General features: G+C 36.3%; 1 long non-coding RNA gene across 1 annotated transcript in view; it reads right to left on the bottom strand.

The window, feature by feature from the left end:
• Positions 1-24568, bottom strand: part of LOC145795408 (uncharacterized) — a 45669-nt gene extending 21101 nt beyond the window's left edge. Inside the window, exon 1 of the long non-coding RNA XR_014336333.1 lies at positions 23812-24568. This is a non-coding gene — a long non-coding RNA (uncharacterized LOC145795408). The remainder of the gene's footprint in view (positions 1-23811) is intronic.
• Positions 24569-25044: the final 476 nt, after the last annotated feature.

The raw sequence follows: 25044 nt of genomic DNA, 5'->3' as shown, positions 1-25044 counted from the left end.
TTATATGTTTAATAAAATTTTTACTTTGCTGATAATAAATTTTTTTTTTTTTTTTTAAAAGTTGGCAAAGCCACAGCGTTGGACTCCAAATTTGAGCTACAATGTAGGCCACATGTAAAAACAAATCCTAATAATATTGAGCAAATTTATTTTTTTTTAAAGACCTCAATTAAATGAAACGTCTCAATTATTTTGATTGTTAACTTATTAAAACTCACTTAACTCTAAACCATCAACACTAAACTCAAATTTTAACTTATCAAAACCCAATTACGTCCCGCGCTTAATACCAAACCCAAAAACAACACTATTTTTATTATTGGAGGACTCTAAGTAATTGATTTCACTTTATCAAACTTCTCTCCAACCCAATTTACCATTTTGATATTGAACTTTTTTGGTCTTAATATTTTCTCTAGATGATTTCAAATTTGGTATAATTTCAAGTTCTACTTCAATTGTTTGTTAACTTTACTTAAAAATTGAAATCTCTATAATTGAATTAACTGTTGCTTATTGAATTATGGAATGAATTATTTATTTAATCATACTTCCTAGAAAGTATTGAAGAATTAATTGAATCTTAACCAGGGGCTCTTGGTTCAAATTATTATTTTTGATTAGCAAAAGAAGAAAATTTTACTGATGAAATCAACATATAGTACATATGAAATTAGATCAACAGAAAAGAGGCAAGAGTAAAAATTATCACAGCATAACTTTCTAATCTCAATTAGGTTGGTATCAAGAAGAATGCCCAATCATCTAAAAGCTCAAGCCAAGAGAGTTGGTGAGTACCAATAGAAAAAAGAAAAGCCAAAAAACAAACAACCCCAACAGGCAATAAACAACAAATCTCAATACAGCCAAACATAAACTCCTTTGAGCTCTTGGTTCTGTTTTACAATTAGAAATGTAAGAATAGTAATGTTTATGTGATACTGTGTTCAATTTTCTTTCATGTTATTACTTTAGATTTTTGTGTACTAAAATTTTCTTGTGTAAATGGTTAAAATATAAAACAATAACACTACAGTAGATTTTATCTTTTTAAGTGATATGTAGAAATATAATACCCCAAATTAACACTTTGTTTCGTGCCCTTGAATCTTCATCTTCAGGGCCGGCCCTGAAGATCATCATTGTATCTCAATAAACAATGATATGTCATTGTGCACAAACATGAACAACGTTGATGTAGGAATAAAGAAATTGAAATAGTTATTATCAAATAATTAAGTCATGTGAAGAATCAATTCAACTATTAATTTATTCAAAACCTAACAAATTAACTCAAAGGCCAACCACACTTTGTAAATAACCAATTCAAACTGAAGCACGGAATTTTCAGAACACCAAACATGCATTCCACATGAGAAAAGCATTCAAAAAATCAATATCATGATTTAAAAAAATAATAAAGAAATTTGAAATTACATCCAAAATATAATATGGAGAGAGAGATCTTTGCAAACACAAAGTCGTTGCTGCCAAAACTACAAGGTTGCCACTAAAACTAATAATTTTTGGTACGCGCCTTTGCCCTTTGGCACCTAATAAATGCTTCTTTTTTTTTTGATAATGCAGGTATCCCCAACCCTCTGATTTTTCAGGAAGCCAGGACTAATCCTGCGAGGTAAGTAGCCCGGAGGAAGCCGTGTACCCTTTTCAAACTGTTGCAAGCACTTACCCAGTGGGGAATCGAACCCGTGACCGTGCGCCTTACCCACATAGCCACGTGTGTGCCCTTACCACTGGGGCAACCTAATAAATGCTTTGACTATATATAATGACAGATTGGGATTCATGTCACTAAAACTCTAACTTTTATCGACAAAGATGATACTTGTGTCACAGAAATTGTGCTTTCAACTTACAAAAAATTAAATTCATCACCAAAAGTAGCCGCTAAAAATGATCTTTTTTTTCCTTGTAGTGAAGAAGTTTCAAAGGATGTGGAATGCATAAAATATTGAAATCAAGTGTAGAAGAAAAATGAATTTATTTCTCAAAATCTTATGAATAAATTGTGATTGAAATTATAAGATTTAGTGGAATATGTATTTTTGGGGGGAAAATGGATGAAAATCTTGGTGAAGATGGAAAAGAAAATGAAATTTAAAATAAACAATCGAAGAAAAGTTTGCAAAAGCAAAAAAAAAAAAGAAAAAAAACAACAACAACAACAAAACAAAACAAAACAAAACAAAAGTAAAGGAAAATGTTTAATTTGTAGAAAATAAAAAGTTACAATTTCTGAAGATGTTTGCATTAAAAAACATGATTTAGTGATGGCAAAAAATGATTTTGTAAAGAATAGGTGAAACAGGTGATAGATGCTAAAATGTGACACATTGAGGCTGTGCAATTTGTACTTTTAGTTTAGTATATCAATGACTTGGCTTAATATTTTGATTAGCAAAGTGAAAATTTTATTAAAAACATGAAATTAAAAGTACAAGAAGATGCAATGTATTGAGACAGATTTGGACAATACAGAGTACCCCTACTACTACTACTCGTAAACATATAATCAAGCCCTTGGCCTCACAAATTTTTAAAGAAAAGAAAACCAAAACAAAACAAAGCTAGTTTTTTTTTTTTTTTTTGTGTCTTAAAGTTAAGAAGGACTTCATCACACACAAAAAAAATAATTTCTTGAATCCCCAAAAAAACAATCCACACAACCCAAAACAGAGACATGCAAAACCACATGTCACCCACGCTTAGTCACCCAACTCCTAAGGCATAACCCCACTACTCCCACGGCACAACTCTGTGTCTCCCACATTTGCCACCGCCGCTAGCCGAATCTTCCATGACCGAAAACACCCATGGCCAGAGCCGGACATACCTATGATGGAACAAGACCCACTTCCATAGCCGAACAAGGCCCACTGCTACCTCCACTTCAAAACAAAACAAACTAGTGACTTGACTTAATTAATGACCATTTTTATTTGAATGAAGTTGATCCCACATTGCAGTGAAAATGCACAAAAATAGAAGAGGAAGCCAATTTCTAGTGATTACTACCTATGTGGTGGATAAGTCCCACACATGTGGCCAACTCTTAAGATGCCCAAATCCTCACCATCCCTTTTTTGCATCTGCAAGAGGTAGGTGTCATTCATGCAGGAGGTAGGAGTTGCACGTGTGGCATTGCCTCATGAGGCGTGATCGCGTGTGTAAAAGACCTTTGTAGATTCTCTCTTCTCCAAGTTCTTCATGGCATTCTCTTCTACATTGGTGGATTCTCTATTCTCCATGAGCAGCTACGAGTCGTGTGTGTTGAAGAACTTAGAGAAGAGACAAATCATGCTAAGAGGAAATGAGTTGTGTTGTAACTGTAGTTTAGAGTGGACAATTTGTGTTGTTCGAAGATAGTTTGTGCCCGTGGATTTAATACACTAATCTTTTTGTTAACATTTTTTAACATGTAGTTATGAAACGTTCTTTGTCCAAAATCAATGATTTTCCATAATTCAAAACACAACTCATTGTTACATAAGTAACGGTTACCAACCTTTTAACTGCTTTGCTAATTTAGGACTTTGGAATTTCAATTCTTAGTTTAACCATTCTTAATATTTGTCACTTGTTACACATCACAAGTCCTAATGGTCACACCCTAAGTGAATAACAATTCGCAGATTGATTTGAATAAATTTTCTGAGAAGGACCCTTCTGAGTCTTTGAAAGTTTCAAATGCTCATCATTCTTCTTGGTATGAGATTTTCCCAATGATGGGTTATGTTCCAACCAAAAATAAAGACTAAACTACACCTCAATTCTATAGAACAATAGTAAGTTCAACTATCGATCTACAAGGACTATTGGATTTAACTAAATTATTTTTAAATAAAATTTGGGCTCCTATTTTGTAATGTCATTTGATTTCACAATTTACCTCTCAAAATCTTCTCTATTATTGTCTAATAAGTAGCAACAATGCTTGAACTGAAGATGAAGATTGAAGTAAAGGGATTCACATTCTCTAGCAAAGTTATCTTGTTTTCGCAACAACACTTAGTGTCAGTGACCCCTATCTCTAATCCAACCCTCAATAGCCCATCCGTCAAAGTTCCCCATTTTCCTATTTCTCTTCCCCTTCCATCATTCTATACCTTTTAGCCTTTGCCAACCTGCCATTTCCTCCTTAGATAAGCACTCTTGCCATTACGTCCTCCTCCTCCTACCACTCTCCCTTCCATCCACCGCTTCACACATAGTCTCCTTCTTGATCATCGTCGATTGTTTGCAACTCTATTTCCATCATCCTTTCCTTTATTCTCTTCCTCCTCTTATTTACCTCTCCTCTCCCTCCCATCCTCCATATTTCCTGTCATCTCCTGCTCCTATTTTGCTTAAGTGAGTTTGTTTTATGTTTCTAATTATGTTTTTTATGCAACGAAAATTTGAGAATTGCTCATACGTTCAACTTGTCTAACAATGTGTTATTTGTCTAATGCAAAGTAGGATTCAAAGTGGTATATGTGAGGATTTGAAGTCTAACAATGTGTTGCTTGTCTAATAGATTTTAGCCAAACCACCCCTATAGTGTTTAGAAATTAAACAACTTTCACAATTATCACTCATAACAAATAGAATAAATATATAAACAAATAATCACGTAATCAAACGATACCAAGTCTTACATGATTCACTGTTATCCTACCTCCATGGGCAATATTAAAAAAATAAAAATAAAAATAAAAATAAAATGAAAAGAACAAGGATTTCACAAACAAAGAAAATGATGTTCTGAAGAGTTACAATGGTGACAAAGTAAATTTCCTGAAGTAACAAAGTTCACCAAATCCAAAATCCCCTCTCTAACCCAAGCAAATAAGTCAGGCAAAGAGAAGCCAAATAATAAGTTTCACGAAGATACCAGGACAAGAGATAAAATTTTACCAAAATAAGTCTTCAAGGAAGTCGCCAAGGATCTATGAAAGACCTCCAAAACAACACTTAGAAGAGGCCCCCAAGGATGTTCAACCTCCATCAAGATTTGTAGTAAATCACCAAGCAAAGATTGACAAACAAGGATATTCCAAGACGAAAGAATAAAGATCCATGAAGGATCATCAAGCAAGGAAAACTTCCAAAGAGGCCAATGGCCTCTCATCGAAGAGAGGCCCAAAGGAATTGTTAATTAACAAAGAAGTGAGAGTTTCTACATTTATAGCAAAAAAGGTCCTTCCAAAGCATAATTCAAGCCAAAGTTGGTTTCCTTCAAATTTAATCCAATGGAAACTCCCACAATAAAGCTATAGAAAGTTAAAAAAACTAGACTATAAGTTGACTAATAAGTCTTCCCACAAATCCAATCCAACAAAAAAGAGTTAAAAATGACATAAAAAACAACAAATCTCTACTTTGGCTAGATTTTCAACTATCGCGCTAAATCAACTATTGAACCAGGATACGTGAAATTAAAAAAATCTACTCAGTGAGATATCCAACAAACCAATAAAGAGCTAATTGATCAAACAAACACTTTGAAGCCAACCAAACTAATGTTGAAGACATAAAGAGTCAATTCAAATATATTGCAATACCAAAATAAATATAGCCAAATGAATAGCTGAACAAGATGTTATGGTATATGTGATTAATACCAAATTGCAGGACATGAGCAAACAATCACGCACACAATGAATCTAGAACAGAGAAGTAAAATAATTGAAAAAACAAACTCACAAAGTCATACAAGAGATTTACGTGGTTTACCCAAATCACGGGTTACGTCCATAGAGTCATTGCAAATTTATCAAGATTAATATGAAAGGATTTACAAGAGTCACTCACATTCAATCTCACAAACTCTCTCTACAATGATCTATCTCTCACTCACACTATTGTGTATCTCTTTCTAAGATCACAAAACAAATGAATGAATTAAAAAAATATAGAGCTACATGGGAGTATTTATAGGGCTAGCCTTAAACCCAATCTTAAATTAATAAGGAAACCAAAACCTAAACTAAGAAGGAAAAATCTCAACCAACAAGGAGATAATTTAGAGTCCAAAACTAATCAAACACTAATTTCCTTGTTTCATTTCCCTAATATGATTAAATTTAGTCTTGTTTCAGGTTCCACCAATAACAATCTCCCACTTGGAGACTAATCAAGACACAAACAGTCTTCGCTCATAACTCTATAGAACACTGCAATGACTCAAACCATCAACCTCACGTGCCAATGCCAACTAAAGCTGCATATAGCTTCAGCTTCTCAACTGTAACTGCCTTGGTTAACATATTTGCAAGATTTTCAATTGTATGGATCATCTCCAAGCTAAACTTGCCATCTTCCAAGAGTGATTGAACAAAATGGTATTTGATATCAATATGCTTTGTTCTTGAATGAAACGCGGAATTCTTCGCAAGATGTATTGCACTATGACTGTCATTGTACAATTTGCAATCAACGAACTTCTTCTCCAATTCACCCAAGAAACTCTGTAACCATACTATTTCTTTGCAAGCTTTTATAGTTGCAACATACTCCACTTCTATGGTTAAAATAGTCACAATCTTTTGCAACTGAGAGACCCAACTTATTGTAGCACTGCCAAGAGTAAACATATACCCTGTCGTGCTCTTCCTACTATCAATGTCACGTGCTATATCGGAATCAACATACCCAAGTAAGTTGATTTCTGTGTCGCCATACCAAAGAACCATGTCACTCATACCTCTGAGATACCTGAATACCCACTTGACAACTTCTCAATGCTCTTTGCTGAGATTATTCATGAATCTGCTAACAACTCCTAATGCATGGGCAATGCCTGGTCTCATGCAGACTATGGCATACATCAAGCAACCAACGACTGAAGCATATGGTTTGCCATGTATTCTTGCTCTTCATGTGGCACATTGTTCCTTCATCAATTTGAAGTGGCTTGCTAATGGAATGCCTACAGGCTTTGCACATCCCATGTTGAATCTATTGAGTACTTTTTCATTGTACTCAGCTTGTGAGAGCTTCAGTTTCTTATTTCTCATGTCCCTACTAATTCGCATTCCTAAGATTTGTTTTGCCATACCCAAATCTTTCATTTTGAACTCTTTGGACAACTCCTCTTCGAGATTCAAAATCTCATCTATGCTTAAACCTGCAACAAGCATATCATCTACATACAAGAGAAATATTTAATATAAAGTGTCAAGCTTTTTATAATAACAACAATGATCATCGTGGTACCAATGGAAGCCTACACTTGCTATGAAGCTATCAAATTTTATGTACCATTGTTTAGGCACTTATTACTGCCCATACAAACTCTTCTTCAGTTTACATACCAGATTTTCTTTATTAACCACCTCATAGCCTTGGGGTTGATGCATGTAGATAGCTTCTTTCAAATCGAAGAGGAGTTGCACACCACATCGTTTTGCCGTGGTTTGCTTGAAATTGTCGTCACATGTCGAATTCCGTTCTCTGCACAATACTTTTCTAGATCACCATCTATGTACTCCCCACCATTGTCGGACTTGAGACACTTCAACTTTGAACCTGTCTCATTCTCAACTAAAGCTTTCCACTTTTTGAAGATATCAAACATATTATATTTATTCTTCAAAAAATATACCCGCAATTTACGCGTAGTGTAGACACCCCATTTTTGACCGACCTTAAGACTCAGATGTCATCGATTGAGCGCTCGGTGATTGTACATGTTGTGCTCGTTTCGAGTTTCCGGAGTCTTCGGTTGAGTGCCTTGCCTCCGGGCCTCTGAACTTTTTGTGCTTTGGCTCGGTTTGTGGACCAAACCTTGTTTTCTCTTCCCTGGAGGGAGGGAGAGGTCTTCTAGGCCATCCTTTTGTGGTTGTAGACCACTTTTTGCGGTCGTAAACCACTTTTTGCTTGGAGACTAATTTTCGGTTTTCAGAGCCTTCGGCCGAGCGCCTTGTCTCGGGACCGCTTAACGTTCTCCGTTTGGCGTGGTTTTTGAACCACTCCTTGTTGCCTTGGCCTAGAGGGCCACTGTGGTCCGGGAGACCACTTTTGATGCTAGTAGACTAGTTTTCGAGGCTTCCGGCTGCGCACCTTGCCTCCCGGACTCCTGTCTTGCATCCCTTTTGGTTTGTTTTTGGTACAAACCTTATTTTCCTTGTTTGGAATGTGATATAAGGGTGGGAGACCAGTTCTTCCCCTTGGAGAGCACTTTCCTTCCTATCAGCCAGTTTTTTGGTCGGCCAACTAGTTTTCTTGGTCTTTGGAACACCTTTTCTGGTCGGCCACCACACCACTGCCTTGCTTTCATGCTGCAGACCACCTCTCCCCTGTGGCCGACCACTTTCTTTCCTGGCCAACCACTTCCACTGGTCGGTCGACCAGTGTAAGTAGCTGGCCGACCACAGCTTTCCAGCTCATTCCTGGAGATATTTTCTTTCTAGTTGTAACAGTTGGAGGGCTCAAAAACCATCCTCCATATGGAGGGATGGCTTTAGACCTTAAGCTTTTCCAACAAGCTTACACTTTGGTTCTCTATATAAGAGAACCTCCCCCCTCCTTCTCCAGGTTTAGAAAATTGTGCTTGAGCTATATATACATCATTGTCTCTATATCTTCTTGCTTGCTCTATATTTGTGCTTGAAAGTGCAGTTTTTCCATACTATTGCACACAAACACACACTCAAACACCATACTCTCGTAGCTGAGGCTCTTTGAGGTTGGTTTTGGAGTCTTTGGATTGGTTTTGGTTCAAAAAGAGTGCCGGAGTTGCAACTTTGAAGGTGTTCTTCAAGGGTGAGCTTTTAACCCTTAAAACCCTTGTTTTGGTTTAAGCTTCTGGACCTATTTTCATGCTTATTTTGGCTTGACTTTAAACTATAAAAATTTCTAATTTTGCATGCTTAACATGTTTGTTTAAGGTCTCTTTCGTGTTGGGGGTAGTCTACCCCCTCTTAGGCATTGTTTGGCTTTGTTTTTGTACCATCCTTTTAAGCTATTGGGACCACCTTGTTTTGGACTTCTCACCATTGAAACTCAGAGAAATTTCAGTGGTGGAAATGGTGTTTTGAGGTCCCAAATAGGAGAGGGTCATCCCCTCTCCTTGTGTTTTGTATGCTTGCTTCATTCGCCTCATGTTTGAGCATGTTTGTTAAGCTTATGTTGGCTCCATCTTAGCATGTATTTGGGGTTATTTTGAAATGGAATACCACTATTTTGATTTGGTTTTGTCATCCCTTACATGCCTTATACACTTGTAGTGTAAATCTTGTAAACTAGTCTTGCATGCCTCATGAAGTAGCATGTCTTTCTAGCTTGATTTGGGGCCATCTCAGTAGGTTTTTGGTGTTGTTCTAACATGCCTTAGATCTATTTTGGGTTGGTTTGATAGCCCCATGCATGCTCCATGCACTTGTAGTGCAATTCTATGAACTAGCCTAATGTATATCATGCTTTAGACCATCATTCTAAGATGATTTTGGCTTAACTCTGAGAAGATTTTGTTCATGTTTTACCATTCTTAAGCTCTGATTTGTATTGTTTTGGTCATGCATGCCATGCTTTGTATAGCTATAATGCATTCTAGCTCACTAGCCTTGTGTATTGAGTTCATTAGCATGCATTACTTGGACTATTTTCATGATTTGACATCATTTGAAATGTGATTTCAGTACATGTAGTGTGATCATACACTTGCATTTGTCACTCTTTCCATGCTTTGAAGGGTTGGTCCTTTATGCCTTAACATAAGTCATTGCGTATGCCTTCATGCCTAAGCTTGCGAGCTACCATTTCAGTATGTTTTTGGGGTTATTTTGCCATGATATAACTTTGATTTTTGTTGCAAAGCCATTTCATGCTTGGTCTTGATAGGTGTAGTGTAGTCCTCCCTATTGCCCTTGCATGATCTATGTTTTGGCCCTTCATGCTACCTTGTTTTGGCTTCCTTACATGCATGTTTTAGACTCATTTTGACATGTTCTAGGACTGTTTTGGGTTGCCTCAACCATATGCTTCATGTTTTGTATAGCTATAGTGCAAGTACCTATGTTAGCTTCAAGTTTTGGGCGCCATAGCATGCTTCATTTGTATCATTTGCATGATTTGGCATCATTTATCATGATATTTCAAAGCTTATAGCATTGCTATATTCCCACTTCTTTCATGCTTTGAATGCCTTTAAGGGTTATATATTGTTGCCTAGCTTATGGCCTAGCTTGTATGCTTGCATGCTTAGACTTTTGAGCTCCCATCTTAGCATGCTTTGGTCTTTGTTTAGACCTATTTGAGCTCTGTCCACGATTGGTTCATGCATTTGTGCCATGTATTGCATGCCCCATTTGTAGTCCTCTTTACTAGCTTTAATGCTTAAGGACCCTTGCATGCCTTGCTTGTGTTGTTTGAATGATTTGGCATCCTTTCACACTTGATTTCAGAGCATTTAGTGTTGTCACACTTCCATGTTTATCACTCATTGAGCATTCTTGAGGGTTGTGCTCTTAGGCCTAGTTGATGGGCCAATGCATGTGCATGCTTGTATATGCTTTTGTGCATTCATTTCTTAGCATTTTGGCCACTGTTTTGGGCATGGCTGAGGTCTGTCCACATTCGGTTTAAATCCATTTAGCATGTTTGTTTGCATGTTGTTAGCATGCTTATGTTACATTGCATTGAGTATGCCATGTTGTTCATTGCATTGTGTATGCTATGCTACATCGCATTGTGTATGCCATGTTCTTTGCATTGTGTATGCTTATGTTACATTGCATTGAGTATGCCATGTTGTTGCTTTGCATGTGTTTGGATAGGGTATTAGTCCAAACACGAGAAACGAGGGACATTTCATACTTGAAGTGATGAAATGTGTCTCAATTCTCGATCGCCGACCCTCTTGATCATACATGATAGAGGTCAAGGTTTTATGTGTTTATGTGTGCATTCATTTCATATTGAATTGTGTAATTTGGCTTCTCGGCCATCATGCATTGAAATGCGTGATTGGTGGCCCGAGGGTCGAGAATCGCACTCCCTTGAGCTTATGAAATGATAGGGAGGGTGGTTGTGCACACATACCTTGCAAATACATTGCCATGCCCTTTCTTGCTCTTTGTTGCAGCAAACTGGAGAAGTGCAGCAACAAGTGGTCGGCAGACCGGAAAAACTAGCTGGCCGACCACTTTTTCGGGTCTGCAACAATGGTAACTGGTCGGCTAGTGGCTGGCAACACCCCTAGGTGGTCGGTCATGCTCCTACAGGTCCCCAAGGTGAGTTAGAAGCTTTCTGGAGCTTTGTACAAGGTTCTGAGAACAGTTGCAAACAGAGGCAAATCGGGGCATCGCATTGGATTTTCGAACGAGGCGACCGAGCATGCATGCACTCCTCATTCCGAGGACCTCTCTTTACTGCTCTCCTTAGCTAGTTTATGCTTTGGTTATGTACTTAATTAGTTAATGCGCTTAACTGATTAATTTGTGTTTGTAATAGCTAGTTAGTTAACTTGTTAGTTAATTAGCTTTATTTTGTAATAATTAGTTAGTTAGTTTTGTTTTGTAATAATTAGTTTAATTAGCTTAGATTAGCTAGTTAGCTTCTTATTCGGACCCTCCGTCGAGAGAGCCAACTGTTGTAATAAGCGTGCGTGTGTGTGATGCATGTCTTCCAACCCCCCATTTCTTTCTCCCTTTTACTTAACCGTTTACGATGGTTAGTTTTAGGGCATATTTTGATTAGCATACTTATGCTTCACATGAGTGCATCCATTCATCTATTTTGCATGCACCGGGCTCGGCGCATCATACTAACTACATTGTACTTCAATACGTTTACTTCAATACGTGTTCAACAACATGTTATCAAGTTGCATTTACATGACATCTTAGAATATTCGAGCCTATTTTAGTTGCATTTTTGCATGTGTTGCATTAGCCATCGTAACATGAATTAGGATCATGCATGATTTCTAACTAGTTCTTTGTTTTGGCTCAGAGTACACTGTGAGTGTTTACGCTTTAGCATACTACATGAGATGTGTATGTTGCCATGTTAGCATGCTTGCCATGAGGCTAACTGCTTAAGTGATTAATTGCTTGAATGCCTGTGGGTGAATGTTGGATTGCTTGAATTGAAACAAATCATCGAAATGCGAGTTTTAAGCCCACTTGAGGGTGGCAAAATCTACGACTTAGCCTACTTGCGAGTATCAAACTTCAAATCATTTTCAAAAATGAACATGCAATGTTTTGTTCCAACTTAGGCGATCTAGTCTATACTTGTAGGCCGCGCGCATCACATAGTAATCCCAGGTTAATAACCGGAATAAGAACACATGTGTTTTCAAAAACAACATATCATGCTTAGTAAAGGCCGATCTTTTGATAGGGTGAGCGGGGGTGCTCATTGCATGACCTTCCCTTCTCGTACCCAAGTTTTCGAGCCGAGGTAACTTTGGTGATAACAGACACGTGGCCTTAGACACGAGTCAGGGTTTCCTAAATTTTTCAAAATAAAATATTTAGGTGGCGACTCTGTATCTGACAAAGCAGTCCATGTTTGGCACTTCTTTATAAAAATCAGTTTTCCAAAATGATTTGCCAGATTTGGACTCTTTGGTGATTTATCGGTCTCATATTGCACTTTGTGAGATTAGATTCAGAACCGTGACACGAGTCTGAACTGTAGTAGCTAATGAACAAACGATTTGCGCCCTCGCGGCGCGGAGAGCGGAGTTCTCGGGGCGGTCTACACATAGTATCATCAATAAAGGTGACAAAATAACTAAAGCCTCCAAGAGATCTTACCGGAGATGGTCCCTACACGTCTGTGTAAACTAACTCCAACTGTTCTGACTTCCAAGCTTTCAAAATCTTAGTGAAACTAACCCTTTTCTATTTTTCCAAGATGCACACTTCACAGAAATTCCAGTTCAAAGACTTCAAACTTGGTAGTTTTCCCTTTTGACATCAAAACTTTCATTCATTTCTCACTCATATGTCCAAGTCCGCAGTGTCATATACCCGTTTCGACTTCTGATGATGTTACTATAATTGCACTAGAGGTACTCGACGTCACGTAAAGAGTACCTTCCCTTTTCCATGAGCCACTACCATGGCTCCCTTGGTCATCTTCCACGTACCACCGGCTAAGATTGTCATAATACCAGAATCTGTGAGTTGACCGACAGAAATTAGATTCTTCTTCAAACACAGCACATATCTAATATCATTGATTTTCAAAGTTATTCTATTAGGCTAGTTTATCAGTACTTCACCCTTGCCAATTATGTTGCAAGTTTCATCGTTTCCAAGGTACACATTTCCGAAATTACCTAAGAAATTCCTTGTGCGAGGTAGCATAAAACGATGCACCAGAATCAATCACCCACGATTCTCCATGAGTTTCTAAAGGCAACATGAGTGCTTCAGAATCCTTTTCATAAAAAACATTCACAAACTCCTTCTCACCTTGATTATTGTAGTTTTGTTCCTTAACCTTGTAATCCTGCTTTGTGTGACTAGTCTTACCGCAACCCTAGCACTTGCCTGTAAACTTTGGTCAAGATGAAGATCAACCATTCCTCGATTTACTTCTGTTTCTCTTCTTGTTGTTTGCCCGTGTTGGGCTTCCTGCCTTTATCATCAATTGCCAATGCCGAACTAGAGCTTTCACCATTATCTTTTCTTTAGATGTCTTCACTCAGAACCAAACCCACTACATGATCCATGCTTAATTGTGCTGAATCAGTGGAATTGCTCACTGCAACAACCAACGAATTCCAACTCTCATGAAGGCTTGATAGTAGTGCCAAGGCCTTCACTTCTTTATCAAACGAGATACTAACCAATTCTAACTAACTGATCGGTGAGTTAAAATCGTTAATATACTTAATCGCGATTCCTCTTTCAGACATCTTCAAGTTAAACAACTTCTTGATCAAATGGACCTTTTTTGTGGATGAGGGCTTCTCATACATTCGTGATAAGGCAGCCATCAAATCATCAGTTATCTTCTCGTTGAATATTAAATGCAATTGTTACAGCAAGGGATAGCCCTATTATACCCAAAGCTTTTCGATCGAGTAACTCCCATTCACTAATCTTCATTGTTTTCGGCTTTTTGACTACTCTTGCGAGAATAAGATAAAGATCCTTCTGATAGAGAAAATCCTCTATTTGCATCTTTCACAATCCGAAGTTTAAACTGCTGAATTTTTTGATTTTCTCTTTGCCTTTGTCCGCTATTGTTCTTGGTCTAGGAACCAATGCTATGATACAACTTGTTATAGTATATATGATTAATACCAAACTCCAAGACCTACGCAAACAATCACGCACACAATGAATCTAGATCGAAGAAGTAAAATAACAGAAAAAATAAACTCACAAAGCAACACAAGAGATTTATGTAGTTCATCCAAATCACGGGTTACGCCCATAGAGATATTGCGGATTTACTAAGATCAATATGATAGGAGTTACAAGAGTCTCTCACACTCAATCTCACAAACTCTCTCTCTACAATGATCTGTCTCTCATTCTCACTAATGTGTATCTCTTTCTAAGATCATAAAACTAATGAATGAATTAAAAAAACATAGAGCTACATGGGTGTATTTATAGGGCTAGCCTTAAACCTAATCCTAAATTAATAAGGAAACCAAAACCTAAACTAAGAAGGAAAAACTTCAATTAACAAAGAAATAGTCTAGAGTCCAAAACCAACCAAACACTAATTTTCTTGTTTCCTTTTTCTAGTCTGATTAGGTTTAATCTTGTTTTAGGCTCCACCAATAACATAAGAGAGTAGAGAAAACTTCAAAAGAACTAAGCAAGCTCTCAATCAAACGAACTAAACTAACTGTTGACCAATTCAATTCTAAACAAATTTTAAAGTATCGAGCAACCTCCAAAACCAAAGAAAATCCTAAATTCCAAATCCAAGCTTCAAATTCAAATTCCAAATATTAAAACAAACCCCAAAAAAAAGACACAAATTTGATCAAACCATCTTCAAAGGTTGCCACAAATCGCCTAATGGCGCATGCACTATAGGTGTTGTGCTAGTATGTGTGTGTATGTTTGTGTTGTTGCTGGAAATGAGTTTGCCAATGAGGTTTAGGCTTTTCTAGCCAATAAGCTAGCTTTTAAGCTGCAGCCAAAGGAATTCTAACTAATGTTTACATAACTTAATCGCACTTAACAAGCTTATCGTGGAGTAAATTTCTAGTTCGGACAATGTAGTGAAATGGTGTATGGCTCCCTTCCATACAATTATTCTCCATACTTCTCCATATTTTATTTTTTGAGTTCCATTTTAGGCTTACATTGATAATCTAAACCGTTCATCTTGTAAATCTCACAATGAAGACCATCTGTGTAAAAAATCAGTTTAATCAGATATCGATGAATACATAAACAAAACACTTTTTATTTTATAGAATGAAAGTTCAAACTCACAATTACTATCCATTTTAAAAACCAAGTTACAATTTATTCATATATCTAGTGATATCCGATGAAATTAATTTTTTACATAACTCATCTAAATTATTGGGATTAAGAGGTGAACGGTTTAAATTATCAATATAGACCTAGAATGAAGCCTAAATAAAGTATGAAAGAGTATGGAAAAAAAGAGTATGGAGGGAAGTCATTCCTAATGAAAGTATGGCAGGTTATACCTTCATTAATGTATGTATATTTTGTTAGTATTTGATTTATAGGGGGTGTTTGGCAAGAAAAATTTTAGCCTCTTTTAGGCTAAAATTCACAAAAAAACAAAATATGCTAAAATGGTTAATAAAATAAAATGTCACATCAAATTTATAATCATTTCACTTTTTCTTTCACAAGCATCACATCGAACTATAAAAAAATCCAATCATTATCCCAAACACAAAAATTTTAATATATTAAAATAGTCAAAAATTAAATAACCTACTAAAATAATAATTTTCGGAATACACACATAGTATCTTATAAAAATTTTATTTGAGACGTGTTTGACATCCTAAAAAAGTGAGGTTGTGGAACCATCATTTCCAAATAGAATAAAAACTGTATATTATTGGAACGTCCAATCCCATCTCTGTACTTCATCGTACAGGTTATCTTTGTTAGATTATCAGTGAGGTTCTGCCTAATTTAAAGGCGTAAGGATCCTCTAGAGTAACTCTCTAGAGTGATCTCCTAAAGTAGATGATCGGACGGATGTGCTTAAGCCTCACCAAAATGACGTCGTTTTGGTGAGGATTTTCAAAAAAAAAAAAAAAAAAAAAAAACATTTTTCTATTTCAAAATTCCCCCCCAGGCTGAAGAGGTATATCAGAAGAGCGGGAAGAAGCAGAGCCGCGAGAAAGGAGTGAGGGAAGAAGAGTTAGAGAGGCTGCTCCGTCGTGCATCCCGTCGCCCCACCGTCGCAGTCGCCCCGCAGTCGCCGCCGTCCCGCAGTCGTCTCGTCGCCCCACCGTTGTAGTCGCCACTGTCCTGCCGTAAGCTTCGGTCTCTCATCTCATTCCCTATTCCTCTCGCTCTCTCTGTTCTATTCTTGTCTACCAACAAGTTAGAGTTTTCTATTTCATGTATTGCTTAAATCATTGATTTGCACCCTTTATACACATATATGTGTGTAGATATATATGTATTTCAATCTTATTTCAGTTTTGCTTGTAGATTTTACACTCAATAATCTCTCGAAAATTGGTATATGAGTTTGTTCTTTGTTTCATTACCCTCTGTTTGGTTACTTGGAAAACGAAGAAAAAGAAGGGAAACACCAACATTGTTGTCTTACTCACTCAGTTGGAATGCTCACACACCAACTGTTTGATAATTTGCTCCTTCGAACTGTACACACATCACGCCCAATCCTACCTCAGTTTCACTATTTGTTCTAGTCCATTAGCTGTTAAATGAACTCTTCATAGCTCTGCTCAACTTTCGTACCTGACCCAAATGACACTATTCCTTCTTGGCCTCTGGATTACAGCAAACTGTAAGTCCATAACACTACCACAGGGCGAAGATTTAGATTACACAGCATACATTACACACACACGGCGACTTAAATTCAAACTCGAAGCACAATGAGAGTTCTGATTAGATTAGAAGACATGTGGGATCCCTATTTGAGATTTTTTCCTCCAATATGGCATTTGTTTGGCTGAATTTGTAGTTTAGTCTAGAGTCGAAACTATTAATCCGTCACATGAGAAAATGAATTTGCTCACACACTTTTGGAGTGTGCGAACAATATATAATTTTTGATAATTTTGTTGAATAAAAATATACAACTTTTGATTGAAAGCCCTTTTGAAAAGATTCAGTATTATTTGACAGCTGGACAACCGTAAAGCAATGCTGATTTGCACAATAACAGCGTCCAAACTGACTCACTCCTAAAATGGAGGCTAAGTCATATATAACTATGAGGATATAAGAGAGAATGCAGGTGTAGTTCCAATAGGCAATACAGGAAAGGTTAACAAGCAAAGAGTGAAATCCTACTCATTAAGGACTTTTGTTTTCATGAGTTTGGCTGAGAAATAAATATTGAGGTGATCAGAAGTGGTTTGTCTTTGGCATAGATTGGCTAGGAGCTGCTTGTTTTACACGGCTGAAGTAGGTTTCAAGGACAAGCTTTCTCCTTTAATAATGACAACACAAAATGCTTTCTTTATATTTGTCCTGTTCTAAAGATATGGCAAGCTTAATATTGCATATGGACTGCTGTTTCATCATAAAATTAATGATTGACGTTTTGGGTCTAAATTTCTTTACGGCGAATTCCTTGTGAAGCTTTGCTAAAACAGATATTTTGCAATGTTGTATTTATTGATGAATTTGAAACCACCATTGCAGCTCTGGAATATTTCATCCTTCAATTTTTGTTCATAACAAAATTGAAATTCTGGCACTTCATTTTTATTTTTTTTTGGCTGTGACAATAGACATGAATTTGATTGATGTATTTTTTTCTGGCACTTCCCTCTTAATCCTTTTTCTCAAACAAGCATGGCCTAAATGGTACCCACTATTTACTCGAAGAAGAAGTTGAAATCACAATTTCGTTAACGTTGTATTTAAATTATAAGTTTGTGTAGGAACTTAAAAAAAGAAATGATAAAAGTGAGAGAAATATAAATGAAATATCATTTTCTTAAGACACTTGTTAATAACTTGTTTTTTATGCAGAAAAAAAAAATGGCTTCATCTTCTATTGATAATACGAACTTAAGATTAAAGCCAAGGTTTTGTAATTGTGGAAGAATAGCTTCCGTGCGTATTGTACGAACCAATGTGAATGGAAATAAAGGACGTGTCTATTTTGTTTGCCCAAGAAAATATGTAAGTACCTGTTATATAAATAAATCTGTTACTTTTTACAAATTTCAGTTGTCCTTTATTGATTAATTGATTCTTCTCCATTGTAGGATTCGAACGACCACTGCAATTACTTCAGGTGGTTCGCAGATGATGACGACGACGACGACGACATTACCTCATCAAGCCGTGCCAATGCTGGACATCTTGAAGGCAATGATTTAAGGACAAGGCTTGGTGAGCATGATAGAAGGCTTCAAAGGATTGAGAACATCTTGAAGGCAATGACTTATGTCATTGTATTTTGTGTGTTTTTGCACTTTATCATGTAAATGACTCAGTTCTTAGGTTTTGGAACATCCTATGAATGTAATCTACTTTTCTACTTGTTTTGTAATTTTTTTTTGGTGCTTTAAAATCTGAAGGTTTGCAAAAACAAGTGTGTAACAGGTTTATTTGAGATGAAATGTTGAATGTTGTATAACAGGTTGTTGTATTATATGAAATGTTCAATGTTGCAAAAACTGTTGAATGTTGAAATGTTGAAATGTTGAAAATGTTGAATGTTGTATAACAGGTTTCTGAAATCTATTGAAAATGTTGAAATGTTGAATGTTGTATAACAGGTTGCTGTATTATATGAAATGTTCAATGTTGTATAACAAGTTTCTAAAATCTGCAACAATGAAAAAAATCTGCAACAGTTTCTAAAATCTGCAACAAGTTTCTAAAAGCTGCAAACAGAGATACTGCAACTCTAATTCTATTTCAACAAAAAAATGTGCAACAGTTTAACTCTATTTCAGCAACATTTCATCAACTCTATTTCAGCAACATTTGAGCATTATTCAAGCAAAAAATCTGCATCAGTTTAACTCTATTTCAGCAACATTTCAACTCTGTTTTAGCAATTTTTCAGCAACAAATTCAGCAACATTTTAACTCCATTACAGCAACATTTTAGCAACAATTTCAGCAACATTTCATCAACTCTATTTCAGCAACATTTGAGCATTATTCAAGCAAAAAATCTGCAACAGTTTTACTCTATTTCAGCAACATTTCAACTCTATTTCAGCAATTTTTCCGCAACAATTTCAGCAACATTTCAGCAACATTTGAGCATTATTCAAGCAAAAAATCTGCAACAGTTTTACTCTATTTCAGCAACATTTCAACTCTATTTCAGGAATTTTTCAGCAACAAATTCAACAACATTTTAACTCCATTACAGCAACATTTCAGCAACAGTTTCATGAAAGGTTTTCAATATTACATATCCAACAAAAAATTCACAAAAATTCCCAAAACAAAATAACGCTAAGATGTTGACGTGTGATCCGTATGCCCATGCCCATGCCCACGCCCACGCCCACGACCACGACCACGACCATATAGTACCTACAAAAAAAATAAAATAATATTACATCAAAGGAACAATAAAATAAATTGGAACTTTGAATGAATGAATGACAAAATAAAAGAGGAAAGGTGAAAAATAAATTACTTCACTGCATGCGGGACTATTTGAGGCTTGCGAGTGATAACTACTTGCATTGTTAAGCAATGCTTGATAGGTTCCATGGACGGAATACATCGATGGCATGGAAAAATGCATATTGTGATGAAGAAAACTTGGCTGCAACAATAACAAACACATATCAATTTCAAATGATAATAGTCACCTATAAATCTCTACTAAAACTTCTTATTAAACTAACTTACATCATAGGCGGGATACATAAATTGAGACGAAGAAGCTCTAACTTCAGGAACACTCGGCGAGAACGGAGGAAGTTGAGGAGCACTTGAAAATAAAGGAGCCGACTGAGGAAATAAGGGAGGTGCTTCCGGAGCACTTGCCGAAAATAAGGGACGAGTTTGAGGAGTAACAGACATGGAAGTTTGAGAAGCATTATATGAACTTGTTTTATTTTTCTTTGCCAACACAAGCTCCAAACCACCTTTTATCCGCCTTCGTCCCTTGCTAGTGCACTCTCTTCTCTAGAGTCCTTTTGCTTGAACTACATTTTTATCCGCTACACCATCCACTTCAAAGCTTTCGGGGGGGCTTTCTTCTTGAATAGTATTTGAACAAGGCATATTGAATTTTGCGCATAACATGGTTTCAATGTCTGCAATTAATTCATCCGCTTTCTCGACCGTCAAATCATATGTTTCCTCACTTTCAGAAGCTCTACATGCTACTGATCTGAATATTTCCATCAATGACCTATAACGTGAAGTTTGATGCAATCTTACATCAACCTGAATATCATGCCCACACCTATCTTTCACATTTTCAGATCTTGCTTTTTTAGTCCATCTCTTCAGAATATATTGTGAAGGAATCTCTTTGAATTTGAGTCTTTCTCTAAGGATCTTCAAACAATGACTACACAAAATGCCCTTCATTTCAAACTTCCTACAACTGCAAGTGACTGAATCATCACACTCCTGCCTCACCTTCCTCACCTTTATACCATCACTATCAAGAACCGTATAAACGGTACTCTCACCATCATTTTCAATTTCTTCAATGTTTACTTCAAGGGACTTGACATACTCATCCTGAAATTCTTTAAAAATTTTATTTGTGTAAATATCTGCAGCTTGCTCCATAATCTTCACTTTAATATTCACCCTTGGCAACTTTTGGCATAGAGCATATTCGGCTTGTAACTCTTTGTACCTCTTCTCAAACAGAACTCGATCAAAATGCATGAAAAATTACATTAAGTTATGATCAGACTGAATGAAATCCTTCAAGAAAGCATTAAAGGATTCACTAAGTTGGGTGCTACTCATGCCCGCACCCCATGCATTTCTAACATATGGCCAACCCCATTTTTCCTTCACCCCAAATGTTAACTTCAACCAATGATTATCTCTTACTTCATACTTGTCAAGCATTTCCTCCCATTTTAACGTAAACTCTTCCTCATCCTCAATGTCGTACATAAACGTGGATAAAACACTCTTCATCCCCTTATCCTTCACCACCTTATCCTTGAAGATAGAATTTGTATGCCTTAATGCATTTTGCATCAAATGCCAAGTGCAAAGACGGTGGGTTGTGTTAGGCATCACAATAGGTATGGCCTTAGCCATTGCAGCATCTTGATCCGTGAAAATTGTTTTTGGAGCCTTACTTGACATTGCCTCCAAGAATCTTCTAAAAAGCCATACAAAAGAATCGGCGGTCTCATCATACATCAAAGCTGCATCGAATATCACAGTTTCCCTATGATGGTTAAATTCAACAAAGGACGCAAATGGTCTATGTGCACTATTTAACTTGTAAGTAGTGTCGAAAGTCACAACATCACCAAATTGCCCATAATCCATGATCATCTGAGCATCGGCCCAAAATATGTTTGTAATCTGCTCCTCGTTATCTAATTGGACCGAGTAAAAAAAGATGGATTCTCCAATGATTTGTCACGAAAATATTGCAAAATGCTACCTGCCTCCCCATATGCTAAACTGTTTTGCCTCTTCGTTCTCAAATAATTTTTTTGGTCCAGTTTTGTGAACCCAAGCGACTCCCTTCCACCAACTTCATTACCCATGAGCTCAAATGCAGCATTAAGACGGATTCCAGATTTTTCAGCTAAATCTATTTCAGTTGCCTGTGATGCAGATATCTTCCTTTGGGATGGTAACATATGCGTACATTCTGTTGGTACAAAGATATGATTATGTTGTTCAACAAAATCACTAACAAAAAATTTCTGCATATTCCTATCCCACTTAATGACAAGTCGGGCTTGATAACCAGTCCTTACTTCCTGCCTAGGATTTTTTGTTAATGGATCTCGCTTGTCGACGACCCGAAATCCCTCCTTATTACAAACAAATTGCCTTGAAGTGATTTGCCCATCTTTGCCCTTGTTTACATAACCCCTTCTAATACTAAACCCCAACCTTCCTCCATAACTATTATAGAAATCATATGCTTCTTGTTTTGTATCAAATGTCATGCGAACTCTAGGCTTCCAATCACCCTCACCTCCGTCATTCTCAAGATTGTTAGGTTCCATATCAATGTGCCATGTCACTTAAAAAATAAATAAGTGCTCAATATTAGCATAAAAACTGTATACAAACTGAATAAGATAATTAACGAATAACAAACGTACCACCTGAATATATATAAAGAAACAAGGAACAATTCTACTAATTAATAATTTTTACTCTCTTATGATCAATAATTACTAGACCATATCAGGCCAAATAAGAAATGAAGCAGATAAATTCACTAGTAAAGCATCAGCTACCTTTCCATATTTCTAACTAGTCATTTTCTATAATCTGAAATCCCATGTTAGCTAAATAAGAGTTGAAAGGAAAATAAGTGCAACAAAACTAAAAAGACTGATCATATGCTTAGTTTTATTTGTATTTCCTTGGGCCTTAAATAGAAAATACTCTAATAATAAATATTTTAAGTTTCTTCTTCTTCCTCACATTTAATTATAAACCAAATTGACAAAAGGAAATACAAGCACAATAGACACTTCCTAAATTAATAATTGATTTTCAACTGTGAGGTTACTTCTCATCAACTATACATCACCAAAGCTTTAATTTAAGGGTAATCCTTTTCAATTTAGACAGGTCAAGAAACTTCCAGTAATTGCAAACAAAAAATAAAAATTAATCAAATCAAATCTGCAGATAAACTAAAAAACACTTGACATTTTGGAATGAGATAAACTAAAAATAAACTAAAATGAAATCTGGAAGATAAACAAATCTGGAAGTTTGTTAGGTGCAAGGTTGAAGTCCCACAATGCAGACCAAACATCTTATAGTAATGATACGGGCATAAAATACAATTTGAAAAAACAATATATGACATATATACATATCTGAGCTATTTTTTTACAAATCTTGACATGGGTCCTACTGTCTTGTACTGGTTTTGCAGGTTGCAGTTGATGATAACAACACAAATAGCTCAGATACATTCTACATCATTCACTACTGTTGACATATATACATATATACATACATACATTTATGGAAAGAGAAGATCTTTGTACCTGTTCTGTTCTATGGAGTTCAACGGGATGCACTGTTCTATGGAGTTCAACGAGATGCACGATGGTGGCGACAGCGAGGTGACTGCGACGGTGGGGCGACGGGATGCACGGCGGGGTGACCTGTTCTCTAACTCTTCTTCCCTCTCTCCTTCTTTCGCGGGTCTGCTTCTTCCCGCTCGAATGATATTCTTCAGCCTGGGGGGAATTTTGAAATTGGAAAAATGTGTTTTTTTTTTTTTTTGAAAATCCTCACCAAAACGACGTCGTTTTGGTGAGGCTTAAGCACAGCCGTCCGATCATCCACTTTAGGAGATCACTCTAGAGAGTTACTCTAGAGGATCCGCACGCAATTTAAAGAGGTGTCCGACAAAGTTAATGCGCAATAATTAAAGCATATGATAATTTAGCATAGAGCATCTGAAAGCCACAAATAAAAAAGAAAAAAGCAAACCCTAGTGAAGAGAAGGCATTATTACCTCATCTTGAAAGCTATCAAGATCAGACCACCGGCGGGCAACAAAACCCAACCGATCATTGTCGCAGGGAGGAATATGCTTGCGATACCCAAGAATCCGAACGCGTAAGCTAATCCGCTCACATACTCAATATATCGAGCAACACCTGGATAGGCCTGGCGGCGCGTGAACATCGCAAACAACGCACCTATGCAACCGATTGCCATAGAAGCCTTAACCACGGAAAGGGTTGTCTTGTACGGGTTCATAGATGAAGAGATCAAACCCGCTCAGGATATCCAGATGATTAACAAGCTAGCTGGGACGGTGAGGATGGTATGGATCAGATGATCTGACGGAGAAGCATCCCTAGGGTTTGCGAAGGACGAAGACATCGTAGTTGTAATCTGAATGTTGTATTAAGAAAGTACTGTTAATTGTTGGTTTGTATTGAGTAGACTATGAAAATGTATGTTGATGAATGCCTTGTGTTTACTTCCGATGTACCCAAAAAAAATGAATGCTTTGTGTAATTTACCAAATCAGCAATGACAGACACTGCTTTTTTTTCTTAACCCTCACAACCCCACAGATACATGTAGTGAGTGAGTGGTAGGAGAAAACAAAAAAAAAAAATTAAATAAAAAAAAAAAAAAAAAAAGTAAAAAGTTGGTTAATCTCAATACATTAGGGTGGTGGGGTCAATAAAAAAGGGATCTCAACCTTTTTCCTTTACCTAATAAACTGAGAAATAAAACATTTTCGGGCCATGGATGATGTAAAACACCCACAAAAAACACGGTGTTGTAGGTTCTTTTTTTCTTCTTTTTTTTTTAAAAAATAAATTTTTTAGTAAATTACAAATACACCGTCATATGGTTTGTTTAAAATGTGAATTGTTTTTGTGATTTTAAAAATTATAAATATCCCTTATTAGAAAATTTTATTTAACAGAATTAACAGAAAAAAAAATGAAATTATTAACTACTTTTCAATACAATAATAAAATTACATTAACTGTTAATTGAAATATATTTATGATATTATTAAAAAATGTTAATTAACATAAAATGGGTCATTTGTTATTCGATTGAAAACATGAAGGGGTGGGATATTATTTTTAAAATTACATTGAGCAATCTATATTTTAAGTAAATCTCAATATGTATTCGTAATTTATCCCAAAAAATTGTGTTGAGAATATAATATAAATAACAAATTTATCCCTCTTTAATAGTTTTTTTTATTTATTTT

Source organism: Camellia sinensis, chromosome 7, assembly GCF_055761805.1.
Source record: "Camellia sinensis isolate YWXY chromosome 7, ASM5576180v1, whole genome shotgun sequence".
In the NCBI taxonomy this organism is placed as follows: Eukaryota; Viridiplantae; Streptophyta; class Magnoliopsida; order Ericales; family Theaceae; genus Camellia; species Camellia sinensis.
The sequence above is the reverse complement of the archived record's forward strand: the minus strand, read 5'-3'. Positions and strand labels throughout refer to the sequence as shown.